Source organism: Notamacropus eugenii, chromosome 2, assembly GCF_028372415.1.
Source record: "Notamacropus eugenii isolate mMacEug1 chromosome 2, mMacEug1.pri_v2, whole genome shotgun sequence".
Taxonomy (NCBI): domain Eukaryota; kingdom Metazoa; phylum Chordata; class Mammalia; order Diprotodontia; family Macropodidae; genus Notamacropus; species Notamacropus eugenii.
The window spans coordinates 86,751,872-86,766,238 of NC_092873.1; the positions used below are offsets into that span (position 1 = coordinate 86,751,872).

General features: G+C 36.7%; 1 pseudogene; it reads right to left on the reverse strand.

The window, feature by feature from the left end:
• Positions 1–9,033: 9,033 nt before the first annotated feature.
• On the reverse strand, positions 9,034–9,884 carry LOC140525878 (large ribosomal subunit protein eL6-like; annotated as a pseudogene).
• Between the last annotated feature and the right edge of the window lie 4,483 nt (positions 9,885–14,367).

A 14,367-nucleotide genomic window follows, 5' to 3' on the forward strand; every position in this document is an offset into this window, starting at 1 on the left:
AATCTGATAGGTGTGATGTGGCACCTAAGAGTTGTTTTGATGTGCATTTCTATAGTCAATAGTGAGTTAGAGCATTTTTTTTCATATGACTATAGATAGCTTTAATTTCTTCCTCTGAAAGCTGGCCGTTCATATCCTTTGACCATTTATCAATTGGAGAATGACTTGTATTCTTATAAATTTGACTTGGTTCTCTATATATTTGAGAAGTGAGGTCTTTATCAGAGATATTAATTATAAAAATACTTTCCCAGTTTTCTGATACCCTTCTAATTCTTGGTGTATTAGCTTTTATTTGTGCAAAAAAATTAGTTAAATGTAATCAAAGTTATCCATTTTGCATTTCATAATGTTCTCTATCACTTGTTTGGTCATAAATTCTTCTGTTCTCCATAGATCTTCTGTTCTCCTTGCTCTCTCATTTTGCTTATAGTATCAGCCTTTATATCTAAATTCTGCACCCATTTGGACTGTATTTTGGTATACAGTTTAAGATATTGGTTTATTCCCAGTTTCTGTCACCCTATTTTTCAGTTTTCCCAGAAGTTTTTGTCAAACACTGAGCTCTTATCTCGGAAGCTGGGGTCTTTGGGTTTATAAAACAGTAGACTTCTAAAGTCATTGGTTACTGTATTTTGTGTACCTAACCTATTCCACTTATCCACCATTCTATTTCTTAGCCAGTACCAAGTAGTTTTGATGATTCTGCTTTATAATATAAGAACTAGTATGGCTACGATATGTTCCCTAGCCTTTCTTTCCATTAATTTCTTGGTATTCTGGACCTTTATTTCTTCTAGATGAATTTTATTATTTTTATAGCTATAGAAAAATATCTTTTGGCAGTTTTATTGTTATGGCACTGAATAAGTAAATTAATTTTGGTAGAATTTTCATTTTTACAATATCCTCTTGGCCTACTCATGAGCAACTGATGTTTTTTCCAATTATTTAGATATGACTTTATTTGTGTGGAAAGTGTTTTGTAATTGTGTTCATATAGTTCTTGATTTTGTTTTGTCAGGTAGACTCCCAAATATTTTATAATGTCTACAGTAACCTTAAATGAAATTTCTCTTTCTATCTCTTACTGTTGGGCTTTGCTAGTAATATCTGTTGTTGTTTCCCTCCCAGCCTGATGTCTTTCTTTCCCTTTGTCTCATTAAAGGGGTCATGCCCTGGCTACTTCTTAAACAGGCCTATTCAATGAATGTGCTTTAACTCACCTTAAGTGAGTACCTGCATAGACCTTGACTTAAAGCCACCAAGGTCTCCCAATGCATCCTGGGTGATCTCCAGTCATCTTGATGAATATCTGGTCACTGGATTCAGATGACTCTGGAGGAAAAGTGAGGCTGGTGAACTTGTACAGGTCTCCTTCACTCAAAACAAAGTCAAATGCAAGTCATGTCACCATTTCTCTGATGGCATCGTCTTCTTTGGCAACAAAGGAAGAACACAACCCTGTGAGTAGATGCAGTTGCCTGAATGGGGACCCAGCTAGCTGGGTAACTCAACTCCTCCTATCCTGTCTATCTCCCCTTCCCCTTCCTCCTCCTCTCCAAAGGAAGGTAAATTTGATTGGTACTGGCTAGATTCCTTTCCTTTCCTTCCGCTTTCCTTCCCTTCCCTTCCCTTTTCCTTCCTTTCCCTTCCTTTCCTTTCCTTTCCTTTCCTTTCCTTTCCTTTCCTTTCCTTTCCTTTCCTTTCCTTTCCTTTCCTTTCCTTTCCTTTCCTTTCCTTCCCTTTTCTTCCCTTTCCTTCCCTTCCCTTCCCTTTCCTTTCCTTCCCTTCCCTTCCCCAAAACCTTAAACCTACTGCACTCTGAAGCTTGGATGCCACTGGGCCCCTGCCTAAGGGCTCTTCTGGACCCTCCTGCTTTAAGAGTAATTAGTAATATTAACTGTTCCTGTTTCCTTCCCAGACTTTCTTTCTTTCTTTCTCTTTGTTTCATTAAAGGGGTCATGCCCTGGCTACTTCTTAAACAGGCCTGTTCAATGAATGGGCATTACCTGACCTTGCATAGACCTTGGCCTAAATGGGCTAAGGTCTTGCGGTGCATCCTGAGTCATTTCCAGTTATCTTGATGAATATCTGGACACTGGATTCAGATGGCTCTGGAGGAGAAGTGAGACTGGTGACCTTGCACAACCTTCCCTCAGTCAAAACAAAGTCAAGTGCAAGCCATGTCCTCATTTCTCTGATGGCATGGTCTTCAGCAACGAAGGACGAACAGAACAATTGGACTGCTAATGATTTATGTGGGTTTATTTTATATCCTGCAACTTTGCTATGTATGTCTATTATTTCAAGTAGCTATTTACTTAATTCTTTAGGATTCTCTAAGTATATCATCTTATTATCTGCAGAGTGATAGCTTTGTTTCTTCTTTGCCTATTCTAATTTCTTCAATTTCTTTTTCATTTCTTATTGCTAAAAAGCTATAATTTCTAGTACCATATTGAATAACTGTGGTTATAGTAGACATCCCTATTTCACCCCAGTCTTATTGAAAAGGATTCTCGCTTATCCTGGGGATTATTTTTTTAAGGAACTCATTGATGGGTGGTTCAATTGCTTTTTCTTAAATAGGGTTATTTAAGTATTATACTTCATCTTCTGTTAATTGTGGAATTTATATTTTTGTAAACATTCATCAATGTCACTTAGATTGTCTGATTTATTGTAATATAATTGGGTAAAATATTGTTTAAGTAAAATTGTTTTAACTTTCTTTCCATTGGTGGTGAATTAAGCCTTTTAATTTTTGATACTGGTAATTTTGTTTTCTTGTTTTTCAAAAAAGTCAAATTAGCCAATGGTTTGATTGTTTTATTTCCACCTCAACACCACAAAACCAGCTCCTAAAATTTTTTTTTATTAGTTTAACAGTTTTATTACCTTCAGTTTTATTCATGTCTTTGATTTTCATGATTTACAACTTAGCACTTAATTGTGGATTTTAATGTTTCCCTTCTAGTTTTTTTTTTGTTGTTGTTGTTTCATGTCCACTTCATTGACTTGTTCTTTTTACCTAAGTACTGACTTGTCTGCATCCCTTAAATTTTGGTATGTTGCCTCATTGTCATTATCTTTACTGAAATTATTTACTGGGTCTATGATTTTTTATTTGACCCAGTCCTGCTTTAGAAGTAGATCATTTAGTTTCCAATTAATTTTGAGTCCATGTTCTCATGTCCCTTTACTGAATGTAATTTTTATTGCATTATGATTCAAAAAAGATGCATTTAATATTTCTGGCTTTCTGCATTTGATTGTGAGATTTTATGCCCTAATACATGGTCATTTTGTGTAGGTATTGTGTACTGCTGAGAAAAAAGGTATATCACATCTAACTTTTCTAAAATCCCTTCCAACTCCTTAATTTCTTTCTTGCTTTTTTTTTTGGTTATATTTATCTAATTCTGAGAGGGGAAACTTGAGATTCCCCCACTAGTATAGGCTTATTGTCTATTTCTTCTTGTAACTCATTTAACTTTTCCTTAAAGAATTTGGATGCTATACCATTTGCTGCTTTGTATCATTAACTACCCCCAACATACACAGGGGGGCCTGTTATCACAGTATCTTAAATCTGCATTTATAAAAGGAAAGACAACTTTTGAGGGTTCAACAATCCCTTTAATCAAACATATGTATCATTTACGTAGCTCAGAGGTTAAAGTCAGCACCCTGAACTTCAGAGAAAATACAGAGAAATCTAAATCAAAAGCAGCATTTCCAAACTATCTGATAGTAAACAATATATACATCACAATTCAACAGAAAAATGCAACTGCCTGACTATACATATGTAGTTACCAGAATGGGAAGCACCAACATCTGGGTATTCATACCCAAGGACTCCTTAGGGGCTCCAGAGAGTCTCCTTTGGCCATATAAAACACTTCCAGTCAGTTATCCTCAAAGTAAAACCACACTGGAGAGTCTTTATATACATTTTAGAGCCAGAGGACATTACAACCCTTGGAACCAGTGCCTCATTAGCAAAAGGTGTGGCCGTTCCTACAATCTTCCCAGGCCCATTAATGGGTGAAGAAGATCTTCAATCACATTAAAATAATTAATAATACAAACACATATACTGATTCTAGTTAAAGAAACTCTTGTTTCTGTAATTTCCTCCTAATAAAGACTCTTGGTTGATAAAGGCAAGATTCAATCAGAGGTACTTTATACTAAAACAAAAACACCTTACCCTTACATGCTTTTATATTTAGTAGTGATATGACTTTATTGTCAGTGGTACTTTTTAACAACATGTAGTTTCCTTGATTACCTCATTTAGTTAGATCTATTTTTGCTTTTTTTTTTGTCTGAGATCATGATTGCTACATATACTTTTTTTTTTTTTACTTCAGTTGAAACATAGCAGATTCTGCTCCAGCCTTTTACCTTTACTCGGGATGTAAAGCTATGTTTCAAGTCTGTTTTGTGTATATAACATATTGTAAAATTCTGTTTTTTAATCCTCTTTGCTATATGCTTCTTTTTTATAGATGTTTGCTCATTTTCCGTATTATTTTTTGATGTTTTACTCTATGTTAATGTTGGCCTCTGGCCCCGTGGTGGAGGGATACTGTCTGAAACATCGCTGCTCTCCTAGCCTGTACTCTGGTCTGCAAGTGACCACAATTACTGTTCTATGCCCTGGAATTCTGGCTAAGGTCCCGGTCTCCTGTGGCTGGGATCTCTAATGTGCAAGTGCTCCTCCTTGCCCTAAGACTGTGACCTAGAACTGAGTATGGGCAATGTAACAGGTTCCACACCCAGTGCCAGGAAAATATCCCTTGTAGTCTCCTTCTCACCAGTTGTCTGACACACTTATCATCCACGGGCTGAGAGTTCTGGAAGACATTACCAGAAATTCAATTGGCCTAAGACCTGCTGGTGAGGTCTGTTGGGTGTGGTCTACTACTTGCTGCCTTGCAGAAGGCCCTAGGGCCCCACTTTCATGTGGCATACACTGAACAACATTCTTCTCTTTTCCTTGAGACAAAACTTTTCTGACAACCTTTTAAGTTGTTTTGGGTTAGAATAATCTTTCACTCAGGGGTTTTGTTGGTTTTACAGCTCCAGAAATTATTTTGAGACATTATTTAAAGTTGTTTGGAGGGGAATTTGTCAGGGGTTGAGTGAGCCTTTATCTTTACTCCACCATCTTGGCTCTCCCTTTCCAAAGGTGACCAATTCATCTTCCATATAGCTTGCTTGCACAAAGTGAGTAATAATTTTTAAGCAACTACTATATGCCAGACACTGTACTATGCCCTGGTGATACCAAGAAAGGCAAGATGGAAATCCCTGCCTTCAAAGAGCTCAAAGTCTAATCAGGGAGGCAACATGATAACAGCTTTGTACAAACATGGTATACACAAGAAAGAAATTGACTGTCCAACCTCCAGTCATTGCACAGGAATCTCAGTTCCTTTCTCTCTGGGGCCTCAGAGATTTCTGACTTCCAAGCTGGGACTTTAACAGGGGATGCTATTTCTTTTTCAGATAAAGACAAAATTCTACTCAGAGGAAGAGAAGCTCGATGCTCTGGATGAGTGGAGATCTGGAGCAATGGCTCGTGGGGAACAGTATGTAGTTACTCGTGGTTTTCAAAGAGGTGCTAATGTGGTTTGTAAGCAGCTGGGATGTGGCCCTACTTTGGTTGCCCTGAAAACAGATGCATTTGGTCCAGAAAATGGGACCATCTGGATGGATGAAGTAGAGTGCACAGAGAATGAGTCCTTTCTGTGGGATTACCTTGCAACACCGTGGGATGAGAGTAACTGTTCATGAAAAGAATGCTGGTGTCATGTGTTTAGGTGAGTGAGAAGGACATAAGATGGGGCTGGGAGCTCTGAGAACAAATATTGATATGGAGGATGTGTGTCAAGAGTATGCATCTAAATGGAGCTTCCCCAGGTCCATCTTCTAGTGCCAGGGGCAAGTGTAATCTGATCCTGGGGTCATAGAATTTAGAACTGAAAGTAAAATTTGTGGTCATCATCTATCTTTACAAAGGAGAAAATAGAAATCCAGTGAGATTATCTGACTACTACAAGGTTACACAGACTAACAAGTATAATTTGATGGGAAATTTTTGAACACAGGTCTTAGAACTACAACATTTCTTCTCTTCTCCAGAGCTCTCTTTATACTTGTAACAGGGGAAGAGTAGTGGATTTGAGAACCTTTATGATATGCTTGAATAGAGCATTTAGGTAAGATTACTTCTCCCTTTTCTGGAGCTCTCCATGCTCTACAAATTCCTGTCCAGACTAGTATCTGGAGATTTCTCTCTCCGTCTCACTCTCCTGGAAATAACTGTCTCATCCTCACTTTTTCTAAGATTTTCTTTATCAGGATTTGATCTGGGGCATTTTATATATCTGCCTGGAGAAGAGTTTTGGGGAATTTTTTATGCTACTTCCTGTTATTCTGTCATTTTGACTACTTCCTCAATTGTACAGTTTTATGCTAAGGTATAAATGTAAACACAAAGAGATAGAGGTTATGTTCTAAGGCAAGCAAACCTAGAAAGTGAGAGTATAACAATTGTGAGTATCAGCAATAAAGCCAACTACAGAGATTGGAAGAGGTCATTTGGAGTTGGTGCTTCATTCACTGAAATCAACTATATCCTTTAACTATATCTATCTTCATGTTGTTACTATTCCTCTGGGAGAAGTTGCCTAATACAATGAACCTGCATCAACTACATTCTCATTGTGTAGCCCAGAGAGCTTGATCTTGGGGCTCTGGCTTTAAGCACATCATTTTTTGATTATTAAAATAATAGAAGTTTTTCTAATGTCCTATAAAGATGATTCTCTTGTAACCAACAACATCAACTTTGTCCTTACCATAGTCTACCACCAAATCCACAAACTTATGTTTATCATCATATCCACAAAAATCTCTGTAGCAAATAGAACAGATGCTACAGTCAAGTGTTTAAATTCTTACATGGAAAGATGATATCTGTAACTCATGAGACCTTTTCCAGTATTAGGGTAATTGGAAGGCATACATACATACATGTGTGTATGTATATGTGTGTGTGTATATACATATATACACACACATATATATATATATATATATGTATCAATCTATCTATATATAACTAGGAATGTATATATGGACCAAGGGCCAACGGTGAGTCGAATATGAAGGGATGATATCTAAAATATAAAATCAGTGGGTGAGAGAGGAATGTACTGAAAGAAAGAGAAAAGAAGAAATACAATGGGATAAATTATGTCTCATAAAAGAGGCAAGAAAAAGCTTTTACATTGGAAGGGAAAGGGGAGGAGAGAATGAGTGATCAATAACATACTCAGTTGCATATGGAAATCTATCTTACGGTACAGAAAAGTAGGGGAAAGGGGAGAAGAGAAGGGGAAATGATAGTAGGGAGGGCAGATTGGGGGAGGGGTAGTCAAAAGCAAATACTTTTGAGAAGGGACAGAGTCAAAAGAGAATAGAATAAAGAGGATTGGTAGTATAGGGTGGAGGGAAATATAGTTGGTGTTTCACAACATGACTATTATTTTCAAGGCTACACATATATAACATAATAAAACCTAACTGAATGTTTTGTCTTCTCATTGAAGGTAAAGTAAGGAGGGAGGAATGGAGATAATCTGGAACTCAAAGTTTTAAAAATGAATACTAAATATTGTTTTTACATGCAACTGGGAAATAGATATACAGACACACACAATATTTAAGGGAAAGGGGATAAGGTTAGTAGGGGGTGATAGAAGGGACGGCAGATTGGGGGAAGGGGCAATCAAATTGCATGCCATCTTGGGGTAGTTGTAGGGGAGAAATAGGGAGAAAAATTGGAACTCAAAATCTTGTGGAAGTGAATGTTGAAAACTAAAAATAAATAAGTAAAAATTAAAAATAAAACAAAATATTAAAAAAAGAAAAGAAAATCTACTAAGAATAACCAGGTTCTTGGAGTAGAGGCAATGATTACTTCTCTAATGATGAAATAACATATGGGTCTACTTCTTCTTAGCTCAGAGGCATCCATTCCCTCTGCTGTTTCCATAAGCTTCTCCCCTGTCTAAAAGAGTAGCAGAATTACATTTCTCTACATCTATCAGAAGTGCATACCCAAAGAGTACCAGGAATTAAGTAACTTCAGTTTTACTTCAGGTTTAATAGTAGTCAACATGCTTTTAAGGTATTAGTTGTCATGTGCTCAGTTAAGGAAAATTTCTTTGCTTCTGTTGCCTTGGGAATATGCCAGAGTTTCACATCATTAATTGTGTTTCTTTCCTCATCAGGGAAATCTTGGTATTCAGGGCTAATCACTGGAGTTCTTTCTTATCTTTCTAGGATTTGTCAAGCTGGTTGCGGGGTATGGCCTCTGCAATGGGAAGGCAGAAGTTGATTCTGAAACAAAATGGAAAACAGTGCGTGACTGGAATTTTACTCTTTCTACTGCTAAAGTCATCTATGCTGAGTCAGAGTGTGACACTGCAGTCTCTATCATGAAAGGAACTCATTTTGACACAGGGAATGGACACCTGTGGGACAAAGAACTCCAATGTAATGGAAGTGAATCACTTCTGTCACTGTGCCCCACAGTACCATTTCCACAGGGAAAATGCAGTCACAGCATGCATATTAGAGCCATTTGTTCAAGTAAAACTTATGTAATGCTTTCATCCTGCTTCCACTTTGTACTGAGACGAGGTCACAATCACTTTTCTAAAACCCCACCTTCTTCTCCCCAGCTACGCAGACTTTTGTCTGATGGATGGAAGCTCCCAATGTGAAGGAAGAGTGGAGATCCAAGTTTTGGGGACCTGGAGAACTCTTTATGTCTTCCACTGGGACCTGGCAGATGCCAACATTCTCTGCTGTCATCTGCACTGTGGGGTTGCCATGAAGTCTCCAGAAGATACACATTTTGGCAAAGAAAGTGTCCATATCATAGGGGATACATTTTTTTTTTTTTTTAGCTCTTGCAAATATTTTAATGAGTTCTCTGCAAGGCATTTAAAATACCAGTTTGTGAGGATAAACTCCGTTGGAGAGAGAATACAGAGAGCAGATAGCCATGGAACTGAGGAATTTTCTTGATTTGGGGCAGGATCTTAGAGTCCACTGTTTTCTGATTAGCCTTGCGCTGTTCTGTAATCTTGTATTTCTCTTCTTCTGTATCAAAAATATCTCCTTCTTGGGGTCTAGGTTTATGGAGTGTCTTCTGCTTGAAGTAAACATCAGTAAGATGATATGGAACTTTTACACCCAAAAGGTTAACCCTGGTAGATGTGGAAAAGACAAATTTCTGATGGGTCCTTCTCAGAGGAACGTGATTGATGGTCAGAGGTCCAGTCACCAGTAGCAAGCCACTAGCTAGCTGCTTCAGGAAAAGCACTCACTTGCCCCTGTGGTGACCAGTGAGCATGCTTAGAATGGGGCCTGGGGTGAAGCTAGCTAGAAGTCTCCTCACCTGCTGGCTGACGGGCTTTTTGTCATGACTTAGCAGCTTTCTAGGCACATCCTCAGCAGGGTAATACCTAGACATTTTTTAAATCTTTACCACACTAGTTCCTCCATTCTTATCGCCACCAACCGGCTTTGAGATAGTAGCAGGTACCTTCTCTTTCTCTTTCCTTTCAATTCAGTTTTTGGTGCAACGTATTTCCACTTGTAAATGACTCTCTGGGAATACATTACAAATCTGGAGAACCTACCAATTCCTCGGGCCAGGACTGGATTCTGCCTGCAATGCTTTCGAGGCTATTTCACCACCTTTTCAGCCACATCTTCTTTCTTGCTCTCCTTTTTTTTTGCTTTTTAGCCTTCTTTGCCTTTGGTTCCTTTGGGGGCTTTTTGTCCACCATCTTGAGAGAAAGGAAAGAGAATTACTGGAGATACATTTTATTGCACAGGGACTGAGATTCATTTATGGAATTGTTCTACTTTAGAGGAAAGTGTAGACTTATGCTAATATGTAGTATTAAGAATGAAGAAGAGTATCCTGGCTTTAGACATTGGTAGCAAGGACTAAGAATGAACAAACTTAGACAGGAAGGACTGGAAATTGTCCAAATTCACATGTAGGGTTTTTCCCCAGAGGAATATGGTAAGGTCACCCTGTAAAACAGAATAGATTAGAGAAGATCATAGAAACTGGGATACTATTCAACATTAGGTTGACCATGTAACAGTCATCTTAGAATAACATTCCAGGACTTTGTTCCTTGAAAATTGCAACCCTTGTCTCAAAGGTCATTTGCCAAAGATCTCCTTATTTGTCCAAATTGATTTCATGAAGGTCAGGTTAGTTGAAAGCTGGGGAAAAGGGAGATCATGGTCAGAATGAAAAGGAGATCCTAAGCCAGAAGCATGGTCTCTCTTTTCTCTAATTTTCACTAACTTCATCTTGTGAAATCAATTTCCCCTGAAGAGATTCTTATGCAAATTGTCCCTTGAGCTAAAAACTACACAATTTTATTATCTCTGTATATTTGTTTGAAGTAGTAGGAGGTCAATTAGGGTAAAACCTTCTCATCAGACATGCAAATACTTCAGGGTCCAGAGATTTCCTCTGACAATTCCCTATTCAATATCCCTTTGACCATTTATCAATTGGGGAATGATTGGTATTCTTGTAAATTTGAGTCAGTTCTCTTTACATTTTAGAAATCAGACCTATTTCACAGACACTAGTTGTAAAACCTTTCCCAGTTTTCTTTTTCCCTCTTCATCTTGATTGTATTGGCTTTGTCTGTGGGAAAACTTTTCAATTTAATGTGATTAAAATTATTCATTTTGCATTTCATAATGTTCTCTTTTTCTTGTTTGGTCATAAATTTCTCCATTCTCCATAAATTTGACAAATAAACAATTCCTTGTTCCCATAATTTGCTTATAGTATAAGCCTGTATTTCTAGATTGTGTACCCATTTGGTCTTTGTTCTTGGGTATGATGTCAGGCATTGGTCTATGCCCAGTTTCCACCACACTATTGCCCAGTTTTCCCGGAAATTTTTGTCAAAAAAGTGAGTTCTTATCCCTGAAGCTGGGGTCTTTAAGTTTGTCAAATATCAGACCACTGTAATCATTGAGAACTGAATCTTGTATACCTAATCTATTCCACTTATCCACCCCTTTTTTTTCTTAGTATGAAGTGGTTTTGATGATTGCTGCTTTATAATGCAATTTGAGATCTTGCATGGCTAGACCACCTACCCTAGTATTTCTTTTCATTAATTCCCTTGATGTTCTGGACCTTTTGTTCTTCCAGATGAATTTTGATATTATTTTTTCTAGCTCTAGAAAATATTTTTTTTGTAGTTTAATTGGTATGACACTGAATAAATAAATTAGTTAAGGTAGAATTGTCATTTTTATTATATTAGCTCAGCCTACCCAGGAGCAACTAATGTTTTTCCAATTACTTAGATCTGACTTCATTTGTGCTAAAAGTGTTTTGTAATTATATTCATATAGTTCCTGGGTTTGTTTTGGCAGATAGACTTCCAAATATTTTATAGTGTCTACTTTAACTTCAAGTGGAATTTCTCATCCTATCTCTTGTTGTTGGGATTTCTTAGTAATATAGATAAATGCAGACCATTTATTTTGGTTTATTTTGTATCCTGTAACTTTGCTAAAGTTGTTTATTATTTCAAATCGTTTTTCACTTGATTCTCTAGGATTCTCTATGTATATCATTGTATCTTCTGCTTTATTCTTTGCCTATTATAATTCCTTCAATTTCTTAATTTCTTATTGCTAAAGCTAACATTTTTAATACCATATTGAATAACAGTGGTAATAATGGACATTTTTGTTTCACCCCCGATTTTATTGGAAACGAATCTAACTTATCCCCACTACAACAAATGCATGCTCATGATTTTAGATAGGTACTACTTATTATTGTGAGGAATGCTCCATCTATTCCTAAACACTCCATTGTTTTCATTAGGAATTGATGTTGTATTTTGTCAAAATCTTTTCCCACACCTATTGAGATAATCATATGGCTTCCATTAGTTTTGTTGTTGATATGATAAATTACGTTGATAATTTTCCTAATATTGAACTAGCCCTGCATTCCTGGTATGAATCCTACCTGATCAAAGTGTATTATTCTCATGATAAGTTGTTGGAATCTTTTTGTTAATATCTTATTTTAAAACTTTGCTTCTATATTCATTAGTGAAATTATAATGTTCTTTCTCTGTTTTAGCTCTTCTTGGTTTAGATGGGGTTAAGTATTTAACTTCCTCTTCTGTTAATTTGGGCAATTTATATTTGGCAAATATTCTTCCATTTCTTTTAGATCGTCAAATTTATGGGCATATAGTTGGGCGAAGTAATTTCTAATTATTGTTTGAATTTCCTCCTTACTGCAGCTGAGTTCACCCTTTTCATTTTTGATACTGGCAATTTGTTTTTCTTCTTTCTGTTTTTTACTCAAATTGGTCAAAAGTTTATCAATTTCATTGCTTTTTTTCATAAAACCAGTTCTTAGTTTTATTTATTGGTTCAATAGTTCTCTTAATTTCAGTTTTATTAATCTCTTCTTTGGTTTTCAGTATTTATAATTTGGTATTTAATTAGAGAATTCAATTTGTTCTTTTTCTAGCTTTTTCAGTTGCATACCCAATTCATTAATCTCCTCTTTAACTATTTTATTCATGTAAACTTTCAAAGATATAAAATTTCCTCTAAGAAGTACTTTCATTTCATCCCATAAGTTTTGATAGGTTGTCTCATTATTGTCATTCTCTTGAATGAAGTTATTGATTGTTTCTATGATTTGTTTGACCCACTCGTTCTTTAGGATTAAATTATCTACTTTCCAATGAATTTTTATTCTCTCTTTCCATGGCACTTTATTACGTATAACTTTTTTACTGTATTGACCATCTCTGCCTTTTTGCACTGGATTGTGAAGGTTTTATGCCCTAGTATATGGTCAGTTTTTATGTATGTGTCTTGTACCACCGAGAAAAAGGTTTATTCCTTTCTATCCCCATTCAGTTTTCTTCAGAGGTCTATCATATCTACCTCATTCTCTAATTACACTCTCCACTCCCTAAAGGCAGGCACTTAGTATTTTATGTATGTGTGTATGTATGTATCTATATTTATATGTATATCTAGATAGATAGATAGATAGATAGATAGATAGATAGATATACTCAGTCGATAGTTCATACTATGAGTTCAGCTGATTGCTGAATATGATAAAGATGAAGATGGTGCTATTCTGTATTTTGGAGGTAAATTTAGGGATCTTTGAGAATCCTGCCCTGAAATACCAAGATGTGTTGCCCAAACGACATTTTGGGATTATCATTAACCAAACCCTTTCCCACTATATTCTCCATAAGAATTTACTAATTAGTGCTTACTATATGCTAGGCACTGTACTAAGCACTGGCAATAGGAAGGTAAAAACATTTTTTTTTTTTTTGCTTTCAAGCAGCTTTACAATATAGCGGAGAAAACAACGTATAAATCAGTAGATACATCAAAGATGCATGCAGAGTTGAATGAAGATAACATAGAAAGAAAAGCTTAAGCATGTGGCACTTCTCAAGAAAGCTCTCTTTTGAAGGCAGTATTTGAATTGGATCTTGAAGGAAACTAAGTATATCAAGAAATGGAGGTAAGAAGGGTGAGTATTTCATGTAAGGAGTGACAGAAAGCCAAAATTCAATTGCAGAGCTAGAGTATCATGTATGAAGAACAGGAATGGAGCCTCTATAGTCGAGTAGTAGATTGTGTGGAGAGGAGTGTATAGGAATTGTTCAAAGGTCTGTGAAAATCAGAGGAGTCCTATTGGATGCTGGAGGTAATGAAGAACTACAGAATTTTGTTGAACATTGGCATGATGTAGGCAGCCAGGTGGCATGGACCTGGAGTCAGGAAAACTCATCTTCCTTAATTTCATATCTGGTCTCAGACACTTACTAACTGTGTGACCCTGGACAAGTCACTTACCCCTGTTTGTCTTAGCTCTTCAACTGTAAAATGAGCTAGAGAAGGAAATGGTAAACAACTCCAGCATCTCTGCCAAGAAAACCCCAGATGGGGTCACAGAGAGTCAGACTCGACTGAAAAATGAATCAGCAACAACAAAAACCATGTGGCCAAAAATGCAGTCTTGAGCAGGGTTGAGCAACCTGTTGTTTTGAGGCCATATGTGGCCTTCTAGGTCCTTGGATGTGGCCTTTTGACTCAAGTTTTGCAGAAGAAATATTTTTATTAAGGGCTTTGTTCTATGAAGTTTGGATTTAGTCAAAGAGCTGCACTTGAGAACCTACAAGGCCATGTATATGACCCTGATGCCACAGGTTTCCCACC